Raw genomic sequence first — 11,810 nt, 5'->3', positions numbered from 1 at the left:
ATTTTTTACAATATTTCACTCTAAATTAAACGAATGGCAAGCCATTTTCCTTGTTTCAAAGAAAATATGACAGTCTCAGCCGAGTTGAAAAGGGCAGGAACATCTAACTCCAGCTTACAAACTGTTCAAAAGCATGAGGGTTGATTGTTCATCAGGTTTACAAAAAAAACCAGATTGAAAAGGGCAACAACATCTAACTCCAGCACTGTTTTCGGCAGTCACAGTCAAATGCATCGGTCAGGTCCATAGAATGAACATCCTGGGTCGTAAAATTTACTGGATTATGACCACGATATGTTGTAAATAGAAGCCTGGCATGTTCAAAAGCTCTTTTGCCCACCTGAAACTCCTTTTTTTGCTCTTCGACATACCCATGTGCCAACACCATGCCGCTGATAAACTTAAGCCTGATGGACAATAGTAACCTCGCATTCAGCAGGAAGAATGTGACAAATCTTGTGTTTGCACGGTTGGCAACATATCATTCTAGCGTTATTGTCTTCAATCGAATCTCATGAGAAGTGAGAAAATCTCGATGCTTACGAATCCACCGATTGGTTATAACTTTCTTACCCCATCCTGTTGCCTAAATAGACATGAAGATTGAAAACAGTTAAGGTCTAAAAGAAGAGTGTCGAAAGAGCCACAACTAAACGGTTAATTCTAGTACACTATATGCGGACTTCCAATGTGCGTGAAATTATCACCTTTATATACAACTTCTCCAGACATGGAAAGCATTGCAGCAAGCCAATAATCTTGTTCAGATCAAAACTATTCATTTGGATATATAAGATCTTGACAGAATCCAGCACCATTGATAGGCCATCCATGGAGAAACTCTTCATCGAGCATAGAACATAATATTAGTAGAAAATGTGTACTCGAAGATGATATATAAATTATGCGCAGAAATTTAAAATGCAGCTTATGGTTACAAGTGTAGATGATAATATAAAGTACCTGAAGAACTATGGAGCCAAACACCATATTGAAATGAGCACAGAGATCATGTATTACACCTAAGGTCTCCAGTTTAGGCGCAGAGAGGACGGTTATTTGCAACGGTGAATAACTAGAATCAAGGATCAAGCTTTGAAGTGAAGGGGCATCTTGGATGATGAGCTGCCTTCCATCAAAAGAAATTCCAATTGTTACAAGGGTTAGGCGACTTTATTTGGATAAAACCGATTCTAACTATGAAAATAAGCACCAAGCACTTCAGCGCAGGGCAACTGGAGTGGATGATTCTGTGCAATGAGGCCTCCGATATAAGTGAAAGTTTCTTGAGAAATGGAAGTCGAAGGTTTAGTACTAGATTATCTGGTAGGTAGCACAGCGCAAAGGTGGTGGTGTGGAGAGAGGAGGAAAACCGCGAGATGGACATCGGTGCTGAGGGCACAAGTTCATGGCGTTCGATATGTGGTATGTGATTTCCAGGGGAATAGTAGAACTCAAGCAGCTATAGTTCTGTGAATTCAGGGGATTTCAGCCAGGCGTCCACCGCGCAGGGCATGGTATGCTTGCTTAGGTAGCATGACGGGATGCAGAGGCTTTGAACGGAGCCCAGGTGGGAGGAGATGATGGCTCTAGGGATTTCAAAATCATTGAAGAGAGATAGATGACGACAGTCGAGATTAAGGGGCAAGACGTGCCATAGAGGGCGCCACCGAATTGACAGGACTTGGGTGCGGCAGCAATCCTTGGTGGGGAGAAGCGAGATGATCTCCCCAAGGACGGCATCTAGGAGATCGCTGATGCGGTCCACCCGAGATTCTACGGGTTCCTGGGATCCGGTGGGGGCGGGGTTGCCGCTTCTCCCTGCACTGCTGGGTGCGGGATCTACAACAGGCGTCGGTGCTGGCGGGAGCCTCATCTTCTTGGCGCTGGGGTCAGTTGACTCCATTTTCCTCAAGGGCGGCGCGTCGCGCTCATGGATTTGAGCAGAGTAACGAATGACGAGCCTAGTTGTAGTGCAAGCGAAGAAGAAGGGGAGCTGGGGGTTTTCTGTAGGAGTGAGGAAGAAGGGGAGCTGGGGTTTTCTGTAGGAGTGAGGTGAGGAATTTTGGGGTACGAGTGGAGCGAGCTGACGTGAGGTGGGTGGGAGCGAGGAGGAAGAAGAGCACCCAGGTTTTTTTTGGGGGGGGGGGTGTGCTGGGTGTGGGTAGCGCCTTTTGAATTGATTTTACATTTACTAGTGTGGATTGGCTGTTTTGTCTTGGGCCCAGAGAAACAATTACTACTAGTACAGTGGAGACACTCTACAGCTACCCAGAAAAACAATTACTACTAGTACAGTGGAGACACTCTACCGCTTCTGGCTCCTCCTAGGTCATTGAAACGTCTCCCTCTACTGAATGCCGTTATACTTTTGTTCATTGACATGCGGGCCATGCAGCACGTGGGCCCAAATGCCATCCACCAAATTAGAAGGCAGTATGCAGGCGGAGAGTCAACCCGGTCGTAGCGCGGCAGTAACGAGCCGTCGTATCACAAAACCCCACCTCCCCGCAGTCTAAGTTTGACGGATGAGGCAACCATCATTTCAATCTTCGCTGAATCCCCTTCTCCCTCACCGTCTTCAAGAAAGTCAACACTCGCATCTGCCACTGTCCTTCTCTCCCAACGAAGGGAAGGTAAGCGGATCCATGATGTTGGTATATTTTCGTTCAGAGAAAAAAAAGAACTTTTGCAAAGCAGTAACCGATCCTCACTCTCTTTTTTGTTTCATTGTCATTGCAATTGTGTTTTCCTTTCAGTGGTCTCCTAGTATTCGTCAGTTTCATGATGGACCAAGGAGGACCAGGCAAAGATCTGCCGATATTGGAGCTAACACGGGAGGTTGATCCCCACGAGACAGAGAGCTCCAAGAAGATGGAGGCAACCATCGAGCCGACCCCAGATATGCTCACGGCCACTACCGAGATGGTCAACGCCCCATTTGAGGTTACAGCCCCCGTGGCACTGCAGGAGCAGTTTTCCCCCTTCGAGGATGTGTCCCCCCCCTGCTGAGTTGCCCAAGGTGATTTCTTTCTTTGCCGATCTCCATTGTGGTTTTTCATCTAAGTATGTGCTGATTTTTTTTAGAAAAGGAAGTATGTGGTGATTAATAATGCAAAGTTTTATTAGCTTCGATGCCATGCTATACGTAGTGGTTTAAATAACTTGTGTTTCTTATACTGAAAAGTAATTCAGAATTTGTTTCTATTTTAATTAGACCACTGATGCAGACAAGGATTGTGTGGTTGTGCATGTCACTCGCTATGAGGCGGACGACCTGAATATACGCACTGGGAAAACAGAGTTCTTAGGATATTGGATCCTGGAAGCCATTTGCGGTTATACCAATGAAGAGGTGTATTCTAGCCTCACTGTTGTCAGGCGTGTTGTCCAGGGTGTACTGAAGCACAAGAAGTTCAAAGCTACTCCTTCGTTTGTGTGGCATACTGTTCTTGTCAAGCTTACGCAGGAAGATGACGTGGCATGCCTCCACAAACAAGTTTATCAGTGGCAAGGCCACAAGGTTGTCTTCATGAAGGTTCACAGGATTGAGCTGCTGCGGGACGTCCTCGATGATGTTCATGGCAAGGTCCGTCTTGTGTCCAGCCCAAATTAGATCGAGGCATGAAATAGTTGCCCCAGGTAGTGTTTAATAGTAGTTTGGATTGTGTCTATTTATCCGAACCTTGTCTGTTATCGACCCCTTTGGGGCTAGTACTCTGTTTGAATCCGTCTATGGGAACTGCTGCTACTTTTGTGTGCCCGTGAATAATGTGAGAACCATCGTAATTGTTGCCAAAACAGATGCGTCCTCACTAGTTTTTTCATGAATATGGCATGGTAAGACATAAGTTGTCAAGGTTTATCATACGAGCAGTGTGTGTTTTGATGAAATAGAGCACTCGTTAGAGAACTGTGCGCTGATGTATACATAAGTACTCCCTCCGTCCCATAATATAAGAACGTTTTTGACACTAGTATAGTGCCAAAAACGTTCTTATATTATGGGACCGAGGGAGTACTTCTGAACACTGTTGGTGCTACCCCACTTGTAAGCAGTTGTGCAAAACACGGCACATTGGCTCAGCTCGCTTCAACACTAGGCTATCGACCAGCTAACAATCAACAATCTGCTGTCTGACATATAAGCAACTATGTATCTTGTTACAGTGATTCGTGCAGTTAATTGAGGCCACAATGTAATAAATTCCAAACGTTCAACGCTAGTCCATCGCTCATGTGGAACACTCACATTAAACTCGTTTTCATAAAAATCTTGAAAAACACAAGTTAAGAAGTTTTATACATCTCAATGATTCATAGAACATAACAAGCATATACTAGTTCACAACAAAAGACAAAGTTGTGAGAAGGTTTACAAATCAGGAAAAAACAAGCAAGGCTTATCTGAGCAAAGGGCCTCCCGGCAGGCTTAAATTTCCTGGAGTTCACTCTGGTTTTTTCTTGTTGCCACCATCCCGGGTTAGGTTCTCTCATTCCAGAATAACCAATTATAATTGTGGTCTCAGCTGGAATGCTAAACTGAACCATGCAGTGTACTGACCAGTTGAAATGCTTGTGCATTTCACTAAATTTAAGCACCGTTATTTGCAGAAATAAGCAGACCACAATGCCTCTTGTCCGTGCACCTATCCAAAAAATCACCGTGTAGCCATGCCACCTAGTCCTCGGTCCATGGAAAAACTGGTAGAAAGTGCATTCTGGACTAGGATGCAGTTGTTTTTGCTCGTCCCTGCACTGCAATCAGGAAGTAAAACGTACGAATCAGCTTCTTTTAGATTGCATTGGTCATTCTACCTTAGTTACTACCAATGTAGGAACCCTTGAAAACTGGAGGTTAGACGACGACAACGAGGGATAGCCATCTCATTTTGCGCAGTTGTACTAAAACTAAGGTGTGTGCTTTTGATTGCGCGGATAGAAACGATACGGAGACAGACATCCTGAAATGATATGGAGACAGACATCCCTGTTTGCGCAAATACGAAATACGGTTATTTAAATAGTGATAGATATTACTACTTTCCCCCGTTTCCTCTTAGAACCAAGTCCTAGATTCATGCTACAGCTTTCCCACTTTCTTCCCCGTTTGAACCAACGCTTTGAGTTGACTGTATGAACTAGCTTTACTTCTAATAATAGTAGAAGTCTAGGTGGCTTTGGAACAGCGGACAGAAGTAGAAAAGGATCCACACGAAGGGGGAAGAGCTGGGCAGTAGAGCAAGGTAGGTTTTGAAGGAATATATACCTGAGGGTCGTCGGCATGTGGCAAAGACGGTGTTGGGAGGCCGCATCTTGGCCACAATACCGCAGGGAGGAAGAAGGGGTCAGAGGCCCTCCCGAGCCGGTGCTCTCTCGGAGAGAACGGCACAGCCGCCGATCGGGACACGTGGGCAGCCGTTGGTCTCCTCCCTCGCCGCCGACAATAGCGTGAACGATGCACCTACACCTACTGCCCTGGTCGAGGTTGTCCAGCCGGATTTGTGACCAGCCGTGAGCTGAGAGAGAGAGTGTGGCCACCTATGTCTTGCTTAGATCTGGAGAGCATGAGAGAGTGAACGAGAGGAACCCTACTAAAGCAAGCGCTAAGGCTGCTGCTTTGATATATAGTGGAGTGATTTTGTTGTACCGACTTCAAAAAAATGCGCTCCTACATGTACCCGCGAGTGGGTGTGAGAGAACTATTGCGTGCGTGCACCGCTTCTCTTCGTGAGATTACAATATATACTATGCCCAAAGAACGTTCGCCGCAAGAGTAATAATATAAGTGTGTGACGTGTGAGCTAAAATAAAATGTGCGCGCCATCCTTTTTTTTATAAGTTCTGAGGGTAGGGTGTGAAGAGCACATATGTGCGTGACGTCTACCTACAGATAGACGATGGGTGCCACGTGCGAGTCTGTGAGAGGACTTGGGAGAGTTGTGACTCCTGAGGGTGCGTGTGCGTGAGAGAGAGGGGGCCACATATCAGTGCAATGCATGTGTCCGTAAATCATTATCCTTCAAACGTTCGCCACAAGCCTTTTCCTGACGAACTCCATAAGAACTGTTAGATCGGCATCCGACAGTGTCAGTTTTGCCATGTCATTTAACAGAACAGCCACTCCTCCTACACACAAATCTTCCACGTGAGTATTAGCAACTGCCGTATGCTCCCTCCGTTCCGAAATGCAGTGCATATAGCTTTATTGAAAATTAGAACCTCGCAAACTTATACCGAGTTTTCGTGTACCAAATTGCACATGTAGAATACCCTGTATATATCATTTCATTCATGTTCGAGAGGCAACTATAAAGATGGGTGAGGAGTCTACAAAGAAAGACCATCGTATCACCCGCAACAATTTCAACCATCCTTTAGTGTCGAGGAATATCATAGGAACTCTATATGATATGATTTTTATATGATTTTTTTCCTTTAGAGCCAATTGGGTCATAGGAATAGATTCATATACTCTACATTTCAAAGGAAATAAACATGATATCATTTCTATAGCTTTAGAGCCACTTGGTTCATATGAATGGATTCCTATACTCCCTTAATTTCAATGGAAAATAAACATTAGCGTATATTCAATAGAAAAGTTCCGATGATACGAACCAAATTACATCTCTTTACTAATCCCTCCTCATAGGAATTGAGATACATGTCATCTCTAGATTCAATAGAAAAGTTCCTATGATGTGAACCAAATGACATCTCTTTTCCAATCCCTACTCATAGGAATTGAGATCCTCCATGTCATCTCTTTCCCTACAACCTCCATGTATACATCTTCTATTCCTAAATAGATAGTACAACCCACTAGTAGCTTTTTTCCAAGACATGCAACTATGGCACAAGAACTATATAGTGTGCCAATAACTTTGAAAGATGATCACTGGATGAAGCTAACCTGATAGTGCAGAGATGGGAAAATCCAAGCACTACTGGCCGTTGGATATCATCAACATTCCACCAGATCTGCCACATGTACAATTTAGAAGAGTCCATGGTTGAACTTAAGAATAATGCCCAAACCTCAAAACACAAGCACTTCTCCTTTGTTCTAGAATCTTCTGTATAATAATTGATTATTTTTTTCTAAATGAATTGCCATGATTTGTTTTTTACTTCATGATTTACAATGCACAACCCCATGAATCTTAACATTTTTACAAAACTAATTGATTTTGAAAGAGATGAACTATAAGAACTAAACAAACATCTACATCATGCATATATGACTCAAAGCTTTACATGCTATAGTGTGTATTTATTCATAAGTTGGTTTCGAAATCTCATGTGTTCAATACATGTGTACCTTACTAGTTTTGAGTAGAGTAGCAAATTTCACGCGGCCCCGGGTATATCAAAATGCAGGGCCCATGCATCATTGCCTTTCAGTCGAACCTACATCCACAATTTTTTGTACGTGCTATATTTCCACTGGTCCCCGAACCCAAAATGCTGCCTCATTCCCGTAAAACCAAGCGGCCCACACATATTTAAGGCGTCGACTCGAACCCGTTTACTACAACGTGGCCCCGCACGCCGTACTACTCCGACAAACCCTACCGCCGCACTCATCATCGGTTTTCTTCAAGAGGACGAGGGAGAAGCAGATTTGTAGTGGAGGCGCTTTAAAAAAAGGATCTGTAGTGGAGACACCTACCCTAGGGTGCCCTAGGTAGCTACCGCACGCATCATTGTTTTCTCTTTTCTTTATGCTCTTGCGTGCTAGAGTGAAATGATGGTTGCTTCGTCCGTCCAGCTTAATGCGGGAAAGGTGGGGCTTTGTGATTTGACCCCTCATCGCTAATTTTCTACTACTGCGGCGCTACGACCGGGGTGCCTCAAATTCCAACCACTGCTCCGAACTGTAATTTGGTGCATTGCACGTGGAACAAGACAGTGGATGAGCCACATGTCTGCCAAAGGGGTCCTATTAAGTGTGTCGCCATTTCGTGTGCGGACTGACCCTGCTTGAGTTGCTATGCGAACACGACAGGAGCAGCCTACCACATGGTTTTGCTACTTGGTGAATCCCGACTATATTGATCTAAAAAGATACGTGCTGAACTACCCTCGCCGTCTCAGTTTTTTATTTGTAGGCGTCTCGGTTTATAGGGCCTGCACGTAGTTCTAGGTCATCCATTTGACTAACTAAATATGAGTTACTATGTCACAAAAAGTATATCATTGGATTCTTATTAGTTGATATCTGAAGAAACAAGAAATGAGGTAGAAGTTAATGCACCGCGCCTTAGTATTTTGGGATTATTTGGTTTTCGTAAGATGACTTACTCACCTAGACGGAGGGAGTAGTTGTATTTAAAAGTCGAGGGCGGGGCTTTTCCTGCGCGGTAGGTGGGGCAGTTCCACCTAGTCGGTTCGATAGAGACGCGAGAAGACGAGGGTGTAGGCTGCTGCAGACGTAGGGCTGTGTGATTTGACAGCGAGTTACTGCTAGACATGTGGGGCCCCGTGATTTGACTTGCCATTATCATTTTAACTGCGGCGCTACGACCAGCATGAGTCTCCCGATTCCTGACCACCTCCATATAGGTGCCTCTCCCAATGCTCCACCATCTAGTAGTAGAGGCTGGCTCTTGCATGAGAGCCCACTTCTCCACTTTTTCCTTGCCTCTCTTTCCTCCCCATATGCAAAAATGCCATGTAAAGCGCACTATTGTACTTACTTGCTCCTACAGGTGCTTAAGCTTGCCATATAGGCATAAATTCTGATGTGGCAAGTTAATCAAGAAGAGAGAGTCTAGTTTGGTGACCCAAGGAAGAAACGGTGCTAAGCGCATGTACCTAGGTGAAAAGACAATTTTGAGTCTATAGCTAATTAAATGAAGCAAACTTAGCAACACCATTTCACTGGAAGAGGTCACTCCTTGGAAAATGCAATAAATACTAGTACTCCCTGTGTCCCATTATATAAGAACGTTTTTGACACTACACTAGTGTCAAAAACGTTCTTATATTATGGGACGGAGGGAGTACGAAGAAAGAGATAGAGAGGAGTAAAAAAACACTTATAGCCAACCTTGTTGTAGTATGAGTGACTAAGTGATGACTATGTATAACATGCCAACATAAGATAGCCTAATGCACCATGTTAAATCTCCAAGGGCGCGACCGCGCGAGCGACGTGACGGTCGTGGTAGGCGCGACCATGATACGGGCCGCTGGCAGCCCTTGGATCTGAGATCAAACGGTCGCATGCTAAGTTGCTAAAAAATTTAAGAGTAACCCTTCGGGATAGGATATTCACCCATAGGTCTAGAATCATGCCATGCAACCGTTCGATCTCAGATCCAAGGGATCTCGAAAGCCCGTATCATGGGAGAATGGACAGCCACTACCCTGTCGTTCGCACGCTAGCAGTATGCTCATACTCGCCCCCGCATGTCCTTTAATACTACGTCGGTTCGCTCCTAGTCGTCCCGTCCATTCACATTACGGCAGTTCCACTAATCCTAACCCTCCTCCCAAATCCATGGCGTCCCAAATCTCCCTGATCGGCAGTGAGTACAAGGTTAAAATCATCACCGGCGATGAGTTCGACGTCATCTACACCCGTAGTTCCGCGACGGTGAAAGGATGCCTTTCTCGCTTCAGACGCATGTTCGAAAACTCACATGATGAGTGGGTCGCTAGGCTAGATGTTGAGTACACCACAGTCATGGGACGATAGAAGGATCCAAAGGACGAAGAGAGCAAGAAGCCCGCCGTGATCCAGGTTTGCGTACATAACATTTGCTTGGTCTACAACATATGCCATGCCGACGTTGAGTGCCAGGATTTTAAGAACTTCCTCGAGGACAAAACAGTCAAATTTTTTACTATAGACTTTAAGAACGACAAAGAAGTCCTGCGTCGGATAGGCCTCGTTGTAGGCAACCCCTTCAACCTCCAGAAGAATCGGCTGGTGCCCTCTCGTCAGCCTTTAATGCTGACCCTGGCAGGAGCCGTGGTTCATCCTTCGTACGGTAAACTAGAGAAACCTCCATACTCGTTTCATCGTCATGCATGGCAGCGGAATGTACTAGATATAGACCACATCCAGTACGCTGCAATGGAAGGCTACCTTTGTTTCAATATCTATAAGGGTTGTATGAAGAGCAACAGCCAAGTTGGCGGTTCAAGCAAAGAAGTATCGGCCAAGAGGAAGAGGGACAAGGACGAAGTCGAGGACGTGGACGAGGACTCCGGGTAAGGTGGCAGTATCGTTGCTCATGGTGGTTCTAAACTTCTAATGCAGTGTCTACCGGATTAGTTGCATAGTTTAATTTCAGGTGTGCTTAGTTTAATTTGAGGGGTGTATTGTGCTGAGCCCCCAGCAAAACTATGTTATGTTTCTTCTCATTACTTTAACTCTTTAGTATGTACATACTAGTACTAGTATTTCTTTAATAGAATTTAGCACCCCAATTAAGCACGTACTAGCTTTTTTAATAGTACTATATGCATAATTTGGCGACGAGCGCTCTCTATATGTACCACCTTTTTTTAAATTTAAATTTTTGCTCCATGGCGCAATCCATCGATAGTGGAGTACTACCTCCATCCTGGTTTATTGGTCCTCATTGTAATCTGTGCCAAATTTTGACCATAAATTTAACTAACAGAATGCTCATACATGTCACAAAAAATTATATATTTGAAAACTATGTTCGAATATGAACCCAGCGTTACAATTTTTGTTAACATGCACTAACATTTTGTCAGTTAAATCTTTGGTCAAAATTTAGCACAAACTACATAGGGGATTAATAAACCAGGACGGAGGTAGTACTACTTTACAAAAGTATACATTTTTTAAAAGGCTAGCATACTATTCATCACATATATATATATATAGCCAGTTAAATTCTCAACCTAGAAAGACGTGCATGCCATGTAGTAAATCGATCCGGAGGAAGTATAGTAAAAATGAGGTGATTTTACCGAGCGATCGGCGGGGGAGCATGGCCTGTCATGCGGTCCCACTTGTCATGATGTACCAAGGCGATGCGCGTGTCCCTCTTGAGGCAGAAGCAATACTAGTACGTGGTTTGAGATGATGTCGAACCGAAGTGTGAAATAATGGTTGCTCCGTCCGTCTGGGAAGGTGCGGCATTGTGATTTGACATCTCATTGCTCATTTCTACTACTGGGCCGGCACGAGTGGGGTGTGTCCCCCCTGCTGTTCTGCACTGTTATTTGGTGCTTGACACGTCGACCCGGTTGCTATATGTCCCACATGTCAGCGACAGGAAGTACAGAATTCATGAAAGGGAGCATCGATGGAGGAGTATACTACAGAATTCATGAAAGGGAGCGACTTAGTTTTGGAAAAAGATGTTTTTATGGAGTATGTACCCACTAGGGTTTATAGGGCTCATCTAAAAAGCATTCGTGTTTCCGTTTGATAAGTCTCAGTTCTACTATACTAGTAGTAGTACCATTACATGTTGGATTTCAAGGTGCGTTAGATCACCTGACGCAAGCAGTGTCAAGAGGAAACTAACCAATGCAGGTACAAGTTCATGGAAATTTAATGGTCATTCATGCATTTGTTCTAATTAATGCCTCCGTAAACATAACTTCTTGAGAAAAATGAGCGTACTGTGCAAATTATGAAATTAATTCGACCACTCACCGTCTACCTTGATTGGAGAGATTTTGGAATTGAGCCATAAACTGGAAAGGCTCGATTACTATTTGTGGCCTTGTATAGATGCAAAATGTATTTTTTTTATAGTGGCCTTGTATAAGTAAATGGAGGGAGTACTAACCAAAGTACATACGTAGTAGGG

Source organism: Triticum aestivum, chromosome 7B (assembly GCF_018294505.1).
Source record: "Triticum aestivum cultivar Chinese Spring chromosome 7B, IWGSC CS RefSeq v2.1, whole genome shotgun sequence".
NCBI lineage: Eukaryota > Viridiplantae > Streptophyta > Magnoliopsida > Poales > Poaceae > Triticum > Triticum aestivum.
Note: the sequence above shows the minus strand (reverse complement) of the source record.